Source organism: Leuciscus leuciscus (genome assembly GCF_965113295.1).
Source record: "Leuciscus leuciscus genome assembly, chromosome: 22".
NCBI lineage: Eukaryota > Metazoa > Chordata > Actinopteri > Cypriniformes > Leuciscidae > Leuciscus > Leuciscus leuciscus.
The window spans coordinates 5,590,156-5,601,820 of record NC_138746.1 but is presented as its reverse complement, the minus strand read 5'-3'; positions in this window follow the sequence as shown (position 1 = coordinate 5,601,820).

Here is an 11,665-nt window from a genome sequence, read left to right as displayed (position 1 = left end):
GGGGTGGCTGTTCCACACCTCTCATTTTGATGTATATTGCCCCAGCTTCAAATAAGCGCCTGGGCGATGTTTTATCTCCTGGAAATGTTCCATAATTTATCATTATCAGATCCAATTATGGGCAGCAAAGCACAATGCAATATCTCTCTACCTAAGCTAGAACAAATAAACACCCCCATCAACTCATATTCTCGTCCTCACTGTATTTTTTTCTTCTTCCTCTCTCTCTCCAGCACTTTTGCACTCTAGCACTGATTAATAAATGTAATTAAATTAAGGCATGAAACACATTCATAATGGGAGTCTAGTTGTAATTACCACAACCAGTATTCAATCTGTGCAATAAAGTAGAACCCATGAAGACTTAATTAGGCAGTGTGTTTACAAGCAGCCATTTTCAGGGTGAAAGGCCCGCCCACTCTGTCACATGAGAATTTCTTGATTTTGGTAATAGTAGAAACAAGATAAAGATGAGATGCAATGATCTAAGCGTGGGCGATAGATTAACCAGTAGAAATTTGTCAACCGGTAGAGATTTGGACTATTGTCTCTATCGCGGTTACACTCGTGACGTTGCCGTACTGCGCTTCTTTTTCAGCGCTCATTACAGCATATGCGCACGCTTTTGGAGCGCACTCGCACATAAAGCCTCTGCTCATACAGATTGTGAAAACTGAGTTATTTTTGGCACCTTATTGGGGTTGAGCGGTCAAAATGCCCATCTTTGTGAGTATCCTCGTAAACACAGTCGTTTATGTGTAAGTGAACATTAACAGTTGAGAAAGAAAGCGCATGCGTATCAGTATATTAGATGAGTGCATTCGGTCTTAAAGGGATACTTCACCATTTTTTCATATTAAATGTTATTCCCTTAACTAAGACAAGTTGATACATAAATGTTTGTAATCAATTTCTTTGTTCCTATTATATCACTGACTGTTTACTTTAAGTAGTATTTGTTTTTTTTTGTGATATTGAATTTGGTGATGAGTTTTATGAAATTTCATATTATCGTAAATAAAATTACCCACCCCAACAAGGAATCGTTATTTAGAAATGAATGTTAAGAGTAAGTGGTCCATTACTCTCTGATACACAGTATCGACAGAATTTTCTCTAGTGGTATTGCTTTGTACAACGGGCAAGTAAACATGAAATTCGTATTGAGCAATTTTTGGAAAAAAATATTACCATTACATTTGTCTGATTTCGAATGAAAATACTTGTCACCACCAAATGGCGTAACTATGTAACTTGCAGAAAGAATCACTGAAAATCTTCGCCACTAATTCATATTAATTGAGCATACCTGATGGACATGTTAATCCAGCAATCGACTTAATTATAATTAATAATGAACCAATGAGCATCAAAACTTTACTTGCAACCGTTTGCCAAAATTCTTTAAAAACATACATCGCAGAAACCTCAAACATTTGGAAAGAATCCAGTGACAAGTTCTTTATTACACATAATAGCAGTATTAAATGTGCCAGTTATTAAAACACCAGAGGTTTCTAACACTGAAAAATAATTTGGAGCTAGAGGAGGATTAGGGAATTGCTGTGAAAGGAACTTAATTGCATCACATTGGCATGTGGTTCACCAATCACATAAACACCAGTAAGATCACAGGATGCTCACCCAACCTTATTTATCTCCTACAAGGACTTTGATTTGTGTTTCAGTGGTTCACATCAGCCTGCTGTGATAAAAGTTTGATCTTAAATCAGTGGAAAACTGTACCATTAAATGTACGGTCAGCCATGACTTCGCTAGCTGATGGGGTATTTCCTAAATCAAAGGCTTTTCTTTCTCTAAGGTCATTTTCCTCCATCTTCTCACTCTGTAGCTGGGGATATCACTCAATCAAGAGATGAAGGGCTGATATAGAGAACTGCAAAGCTTTGATAGTGTTCAAGGTCAGAGACAGGCTTTTAAAGACAACGATAAAACACTTTCGCGGATCAGCTAGAATAGCTCACCCAAATTATGAAATTTCTGCCAATATTATGTCACCCTTTAAAACATATAAGTCATAGCGGCCACAAAGTGGATCAAAAGACAATATAAAATAAGCATAAAATTACATATGACCTCTTTTTTCTGAAGTCATGCTAGACCTTTGTCAGATAAACACACATTTAAGCTGTAAATCCTTTTCTTCAGTCATATTAAAATCCACCATCTTTCAAATCTCATTCTCCGTTCTACATGTTTTAACGGCATGAATATAATAATATGAAATGAAAGGGAAGGGAAGATTATTTATGTTTATGGTTCAATTTCATTGTGTACCCCACGCAAAGCTATCATATAACTTCATAAGGCTTGCAATATTATATGCAAAAGTCGAATACATTTATGGTCCTTTCATGGTGTTTTTGCTCTTTATGGAGCTTGACAGCCATGATTTGTATTAGAAACATATACATCACACACAGATCCCATGTTTCTTCTCTATTTGAGAAGCACAAACAGAGTCTAAATTGCTTTATTGAGGTTTGTTTTCGCAGGGACTCTCATACTGGTTTAGCAGAATAGCACAATGCTGGAGATAAATGCATGGCTTGAGATTCAGGGGCGAGTGGTTAAATTTACAAGGTGTGGTGTGACTCCATTTGTTTCGGTTGTTCAATAAGCCTGCTGGAATTGAAAAGTATCAGGTTAGACAATCTGCAGAATTACTTTTGTAAAGTTTTGTGGGATGGGACTATGTGATTGTCTCACCAGGTGATGCTTGCCTCTGAGTTCAGGTGTTATGCTGGAAACACTTGAGAAGTTGAAGATCCCTGTCACTTTTCTCAAATTCTGTCAGAGTTGGGCCTTCCTCTTTCTTTTACTGTCTCCATCTCCCCTAACATATTTATTTTTTAGTTCTGTGAAAGTAGTATTTTACAGAAGTACACCAATACAGTGTCATGCCTGTTTTTAGTTTGGTTTTATGGTCTGGTCTTCGTCATCTTCTTCTTGTAGTAATGGCGGTTGGAAAACCAGACCTACTGGACTAGACTGTCTTTTATTTAGAAATTTTGTTCCTGGTTTCTTGTCATGTGACTTTCTTGCCCTCATGTGATTATAGGCTTGTTCGACTTGAACCGTCGCTGCACAGACCGATCGGTGATTGACATCAAAGTACCGCAAGAGCGATTAGAGAGCAGACGGCTCGTATGCTTTTAAATCGCACTCGCAGTACTTTGATGTCTTAAACCGATCGGTCTGTGCAGCACCGGTTCAAGTCGAACAAGCCTATCGTCTTCTGCTTCCCGTGTTTATGTGTCTTGTTCTGATTGGTTGGTTTGGTCATGTGTTTCTTCAGTTATGTTCTCATTGGTTTGTCTTGTCATGTGATACTCTGCTCTGTTTCCTCATTGGCTCATTGTTTGATTGCTTCCTGGTGTTCCTTGTTATGCGATTAGTTCTTGTGTATAAATAGCCCTCATGTTTCTTTGTTTTCTTGTCTATCAGCCCGATCTCACGGGAAAACGTAACAATTCTACGAAGTGGCTTATTCGTACGAATTCATACGACCTGACTCGTACGAATTAGTACGATTTTTGCAAAATCGTACATATTTTACGAATTGGCCAATTCGTATGAATTCATACGAATGACCTACCCCTGACCCCGCCCCTAAACCTACCCATCACGTGGGTTTAGACAAATCGTACAAATTCGTACGAGTGAGGTCGTACGAATTAGTACGAATTAGCCAACTTTTTATCATTCGTACGAATTTGTACGAATTGGTCGTGAGATAGCGTTGGTTTGTCAATGTAACCTGCTCTTTGGCCAGTCCCAGTCCCAGTCCCAGTCCCTTCAGTGGACTTTGTTACATACAGTTTATACAACAAAAGTTGGATTTCTGTGCCACTAGTGTCTCCAAAACAGATTTTTGGAGACAAATGTAAAAATGTATGTAAAATGTTGTCTCTGCATATTAAGATTGCATAGGCGAAAGTATTTTAATATGACATAATTCAGCTTTAATATACTTTAATAGTGCTAACAGAGTTTTCATATAAATGAGATTTGTCTAACAGGTGGATACTTAAATATCCAGAGCGAAGTTATTTATAATCATAATAATATAGTATATTTACAGTATTTTTTACAATACCGTTCTCTTGCAGTAAAGTCTTCCCAAGTTTTTAACTTGAAATAATGAGCCCTGTTGTTTCATTATCTCCATGATGTGAAGTCCAACACCTGTCTTTTTAACTAACAAGCATTATCTCTGCGGTAAAGTTGCTGATAAAAGTTGTTTATCATGTATTACATGCGCTTGCTGATTGTAATGATCCTAATAACAGTGATTGTTCCCTCTTTAATGGGTCCCTCCTGTTGTTTTTCATCTTCTCCTGTCTATTTGTTCATTATTAATTCCTTACTGCAGCTTTACCAAACCACAAATCACATCCTCTTTGTGTCCTGGTCTGCGTTTATACTGCAGGATTGATTCATACAGTGGTAAAGATATGATATGGCCCTACAGTGTTTATCGCCTCTTGTAATGCTAAATCAGAGCGATTATTCCGTGCTGTAGGCAGTTAAGTATATGCCTTGTACATTATATGGATGAATTTCACTAAACGTCACATTTCAACCCAAAATGAAAGGAAATATGAGAATTCATATATATATATAGAAAATACAGCCTAGGAGCATTAGGATCATTTCTTTATTTTATTTATTTATTTTTTGCATTGTGACATAGTTTAAATGAAGCACCCTTCCTCTAATACTTCATTACTGTTTTGTATCAGTTTTTTTTTTTCATCATTGATTCTCATTATTGTAATACAGTGATATTTATTTAAATTTAAAGCAACATAAATGTAGTACAACATACCATGATGCGAACATACTTCACAATTATTATTTTTCCAACATATTATTTTGCATTGCGTTACTATAATGAGAATTGGGATGAAAATATTCTTAATTTCCATAGATTGAAATCAATATGATCACAATGATCCTAAAAATAGGCTCTATTTAGTTAATTTTCAGTTTGATGTTCTTGACAGGTTTAGTGAGAAATGCTGCTCTTGGGGATCTTGATTTATTAAATGTTTATTTTGTGTATACTGTATGTCTATGACTTGTATAGGAGTTATTAAACATGATGTAGCATTATGCAGGGTAACACGGCTGGATATCATTTAGAGGAGACAGTAACCATAGAAACAGGACATTCTCAGTATTCCAGCACACTCTCAGTTTTGTCATGTCTTATAATATTCTGTTTTTGTAATTTGCATAATTGTATTTTCAAAAGTTTTGATTGCAACTTTCCCTGTGCCTTTTAGCTATGTTCATCACAGTTGGCCTAGCAATCACTCAAAACACCTTAGCAACTGCCCAGTAACCACTTAACACATTAGCAAGAGCCTAGCAACACCATAGTTACCACCCAGACCACCTTAGTAACTACTCTGTCAGTTTAAAATGTTCAAAGTATGATTAAGATTCTTTTTCTAATTTTCAAGATGGTCAGTTTAGGTCTGCACTTGGACTTTTTTTTTTTTTTGCCTGTTATTTAAAATGTTTGAGGAGAATTTTAGGCTTGAGTCTAGGGAATATTTGAAGTATTACATTAATTTCAACATTTCAACATTTAATAATACGAAAGTTGTATTTGTTAACATTAGTTAATGCACTGTAAACTTAACAGCTGTATTTTTATTAACTAACGCTAACAAAGATGAACAAATAGTTAGTTCAGGTTAGTTAATACATTAACGAATGTTAACAAATGAGACCTTATTGTAAAGTATTGCAAATGGAGTCACACACATATTATTTTTTTTTTATGTCATTTTTAATTTTTGTTCCTTAAATCTCGGGGTGAAACATGTTTTTTTCATATGTAATTTCATGGTTTCATAAGATTCACCCTTACCAAAAAAAAAAAAAAAAAAAAAAAAAAAAAAAAAATGCGGTTTGAAAGTATTCAGTTTCTTAAAGGTTCAGTGGGATACTGGATACTGAATCATAAACCGTATGATGTTCTTTGCAGATTTGTTCTGTGACTGAGATTTTACCTGCCATGCAGAGCACTGAAGAATGCATTCTAAAGCTTTTAGTGGATCTGTCACTAGTGTTATACTCCAAGGCAAAAGAACGTGCCTTTGACAGAAAAGAAACCAAATACTATCTTGTGGCCAGCCAAGCTGGTGTGCGGGTGTGTGGCTTTCGTTCAGTTTTCCACCCTCCTGTCCTCAATCTATTTCACAGCCTCATCTCAGAGTGACAGCAGAACGCTGAAATGAAGGCGTCTGATCGATTGCCTAGCAGAGACGTTCATGGTAAATAACAGCAGCTTAAAACGCCACTGACAGGAACCTGTTTAAAAAGCTATTAGACTTGTTTCCAACTCTTTCTGAAATAATACAATAAAGAAGAGAATGTGTAATGAAATAAGAGCCCTGTAATCCAATTGCGCTGTAGATCCAATCGCATTTATAAAGTCAACAGAGGTTCAGTAGATTCATAGAGACTCTCTCTCTCTCTCTCTCTCTCTCTCCTTTTAATCTCCCTGAGTGATTCCAGAACGTTCTCGCACACAGTCCTCGCGAGGGAGAACATGGTACTTTCTGACCCCTCCATCCCCTGCTAACTCTGTATCCCAAGGGCTCAATATATCCTAATAGATGTTGTGCTTGCACTGAATTACAGGCAATATCACTGCAACTTTTCTTCATTTTGACCACCATTACAGCAGTTCTAACTGGGGTCTTTGGTTTTCCCTGATCAAATCAGATGCCTCGTCGGCTCCAGGCCACAGAGAACAAACTGTGACATACTTTACGTAAATACGACGTGTTGTGAAAGATACATCCATGTTCTGCAACTCCTTAAAATCATTGCTGTGGTTGCAAACATTAGATCGAGAAGGTTTTTAACATAAATGAAAACCTACAGTATTCGGCTAGATAACAGCTGACAAAAAAATCTAGAGACGCTAATACATATTATTGTCGGCTCATTACAGATAACTGTGAAAGTGAAAGCAGTACTTTGTAAATGGCACTTTAAATGTTCTTTTTGATTCTATAATATATAATGAGCAAAAAGCCTGTTTCTGCACTGATGTTTTCAAAAGTAGTCATGTATTCTGACTGTTTGTCATTGTATTTATTTCTTAGGATTTTAAGATTTTTTCTTGCTTACACAAATTTTTAAAGTCCCCCTGTGGTGAAAATCTTAATGTTGTTAAATGTCTATGTGGTGTTTTTCCTATGCTTTAAGACAAACCATATGCGAATCCATAAGTCCACACCATATATTTTCTCCTTAAAACTGCAGTGAACTAAAGACAGTCTCAAAACGCAGTTTGAAATCGCTGGTGTTTCTGACGTCACAAACTACCTTGTAACCAATCAGGTCCACGTGTGATCGTCAACGAGTGGATCTCTGAGCTGGTGTGAGTGAGTGGAGGCGGGGCTAATTTGCATATTCATATAACCGCGTATACCGAATACGGCAAGGGAAATTACAATAAGGCTATTTTAAATAAATAAATGAAAAAGTTTAAATATGTAAAGATGAGTTTTAAGGAATACAATTACTGACCACAGGAGGTTCTTTAAATATGCCAATCTATAAACTCTCCTTTGTGCTAAACCTCACTCACTGAATTCATCATATCTCTCCTCTCTTTTTTCATTTCTCATTCTTTTTGTTTCTGTTTTTTCCCCTCTTCTGTGTCTTGATGAGAAAAATTAGCTCAGGCTGGTAAAAACCTTCAAACTACCATTGGTCTGTGGCGATTACGTAATAGGTAGGAGTGGCTCTGAGGCTCCGCCTTCTTTGACATGGAAATCTTCTCCGGTTTATTTCTCCTGTCATGGTCAAAACATTAACACGCTGGAGAGCTGCTTTATTGTAGAAATTTAAATTGTAATTCTAATTGAAAGATACACTTTTTCCCATATTTAAAACTGTAAAGCAGCTTGCTTTTAAACAATCTATTGTATAAAGTGCTATATAAATAAATGTGATGTGACTTTACTGCAGCAGTATGGGCGGCGTAAGGATGTTTCACTAACAGTGTACCACTCATGTATTTCAAACTTCTTTTTAGCACTAACGAAGAACGCTTCTTTTTACCCCTTTGCCATGAGTATCGGGGCCTTAAATGTGGGAAGTCATGAATTCATGCATTCAAATAAGTTGCATTTTTCTGAAACATCAAAATGAGCTTACATTTTCATATGCCAGTACAGTACTCTTTTCGTTCCTCATGATATATTTTAGCAGGTGTCACTTAAGACAGTTAAATAAGATCCCAAAAATGGAAATAACTGTTCTCAGCCATTTTTTGTTGTTATTCCAAAGCAGATTGTCTTGGATTTAGAGCGTTTCTGTAATGATTGTAATCTGCCATTGACACAAAACATAAATCGGTCATAGTGATAGCCAAGCTTCACATCTTGCTTTGTCTCCATGCGGACTGAGAGCTCTCAAGATGTAATAATCTGCCAGCGCTCGGTTCTGAAAAATGCCCCAGTAGGGTCTCTGTTGGCCTCGTGTTGCATGGGATGTTGGAAATTGGTTTCTGTCCATTGGAAACTGAGCAATTTACGCGGCTCGGTCCCCTGCCCCTCTGAGAAATTTTACTAATTTCACGCCTTTCCTGAGTGAGTCTGTGTCTTTCTTCAACATGCATCAACATAACTGTTCTCCATTACACAGGTACTTAAAGAGACAAGACTTTGAATGTATGGGAGTAAATTAGAGGTGAGAAGAAATAATAAGACTCTTTGCCACTCGGTCCCACAGCATTTCTCGACACTGTCTCTGTGATCTTGATCCAATCTACAGTGACTCTCACCTGGAGACACTTTTGCTGGTCTCAGGGAGAACACAGAGAACATTTCAAAGTAACCTCCACTAGTTGTCTGATGTGTTGTTTAATATAATGAGGTTGTGTTTGAAATGGCACTGTGTGCTGCTGGGCTGGACTTATTAAAGGGATAGTTCAGCCAAAAATGAAAATTCTGTCAGTAATTACTCGCCCTCATGTCGTTCCAAACCCGTAAGACTTTCATTCATCTTCGGAACACAAATGAAGGTCTTTTTGATGAAATCTGAGTTTTCTGTCCCTCCATTGAAAGCTACGCAACTACCACTTTGACGCTTCAAAACGTTCACAAAGAGATCGAAAAACGAATCCATATGAATTGAGCGGCTTAGTCAACATTTTCTGAAAAGGCACGATCGCTATATATGATAACCAGATTGAATTTAGACTTTTATTTCACTTATAAACTTTCATCATATAAAGCGATTAAGACTCTTCAGAAAATTTGGACTAAATCGCTTAATTCATATGGATTAGTTTTAAGATCTCTTTATGAACTTTTTGAAGCGTCAAAGTGTCAGTTGCGTAGCTGTGAATGGAGGGACAGAAATTTCGCAGATTTCATTAAAAAGATCTTCATTTTTGTTCCGAAGATAAACGAAAGTCTTATGGGTTTGGATTGACATGAGGGGCGAGTAATTAATGACAGAATTCTCATTTTTTGGGTGAGCCATCCCTTTAAGTTTTTCAAAGCTCTGAGAGACTAAATGTGTCTCAGAGGGATAAGATGATGGATAACCATCCATCAAAATGTAAATATTCATTACTCACCTGGCACAGAAGACGGTTACCATGACAGCACAGGGATTTGGGCTCTCCAAAACCTAGTCTTGACAGCATTGAAAGCCCACAAGTACTAATGGCAAATGAGAGATGTCAAGTGGGAACAGAATATCACACAACTCCATCAAGTTGGCAGTGTATATCCAGTGAAAGTTTGTATAATGTAGGTTCACCAGCCTTATTCAAATGCAATGACTCACCTTTAACTTGAGATTCTTGCACCCTAGAGCTGAAATAAAGAGGCCTTTCATCACACAAAATGCACTGCTAAACGATCAAAACCTGTGAACCTGAAGGCGTTTATGCAAACTGGTGACTGTACATACCAAACTGCATGTCTGAAGGGCTCTTCGAATACTGTAGGTGGTTTTGCTGTGCAGCTCACCATTAAGCTTTGAGCTAGCAAAGGAAAAAAAATCTTTAATGATTACTCCTGACACTATCAGCAAAGCTTATTCTGGTTCTATTATATTTTACAAGGTTTGATTTAAAAAAAGAAAATTAATAATATAAAAATATTTCCCTAGCATGTGTTGGTGTCCGAATCAGGCAATTTGACTCGCAATACTTCTTTAAATGTGCAGTAACTGTTGATATTTGAAATCAACCCCAAAAAACCCCCCAAAAACACACCCCTTCCTTCATTGCTCCACTTAGGCACTGGAAAGATTTTCTAATAATAATTCCTAAAGCTCTTGCCTGATCATAACCCTTCTTTTTCCAGTGATATTCCTCCGACCTTTTCTCTTTTGTAATGTCTCTCAGCCATCAATCTTTCTACAGTCTTTCATCTTGCTCACTCTGTCTCCTCCACATCATGAGTGGACACGCCCCCTACTGCTGATTGGCTACAAGTGTGTTGTGGTGCTCGTCTGATCCACTTTCAACAGCATTTATCAGAAATCATTTAATGCACCTTTAAGCTCGGGATGCACAGGTATTATTCCTGCAGGAAACAATATTCATGTCATATTTAAAATGTACCTGTTGATATGCACACCTCTATGGGAGAACCTGTCAGGCTCTTTGAATTGCCAAAGTTTTCAGGTTGTTTGAAAGATATTTATAGATTTTGTTTTAGTTAACTTTATTACTTTTCTACAAACTAGATATTTATAAGCAGAATTGTAAATTTTGCTTCATGTAATACAGGTCAGACATGAAGCGCTGCTTGGTTCTTCCAATGCACCAGCCAATCAGAGGTACACCCCCCCCCCACCCCCCCTACCCCCACCCTCACCCCCCCTACCCCCACCCTCACCCTCACCCCCACCCTCACCCTCACCCTCACCCTCACCCTCACCGTACACCACAGATTTTTTATTTATTTTTTAAAACAGTTTACATTTTTAATAAAACATTGTTGTTGTTTTTTCTCATTCATTTTTCCTCATTACTGACATCACACAACAGTGTTTGTCTTTGATCAGGGCTGTTTTGTGTGACGTCTTGTGAAGAGTTTGATCAGCTGTGTGTCTCTGTTCAACATTCTGTCTTCCTTAAAGATCCTTTAGACTTTCAAATACAGAAACAAAATGAAACGAGCCATTCAAAGTGACGAATGGAAAGCCAACCGCATACATACAAAAATAAATAAATAAGCAAAAAACAAAATCAAATGCATGAGGATGCCATGGCTATGGTCTAAAAGAAAAAAAGAGAGGCTGTCAGAGGATAAGACGAGTGTTGTTTGGATGCGCCTCAGGGTTTACTACACAGGTTCTTTAAGACAAAGCCAATGTTGGATTATATAGGAATAAGAAAACAGCACACAAACAAATTAGACTATTTTGGATTGGATTTATAATTTGGATGTTTTTTTTTTTTACTACCACGTTCATTTTTGCTTAATTCTTTACCTTAAATTTAAATGTGTTTTTTTTCTTTTTTTCAAGCAGAGTATATTTCTATCAAATAAACACGGAAATAAACACATACGCTGCGTCCGAAATCGCATAGTTTCTGAGTAGGTACTACATTTGACCTTCACGACCATTAAAAAGTATGTTCTAT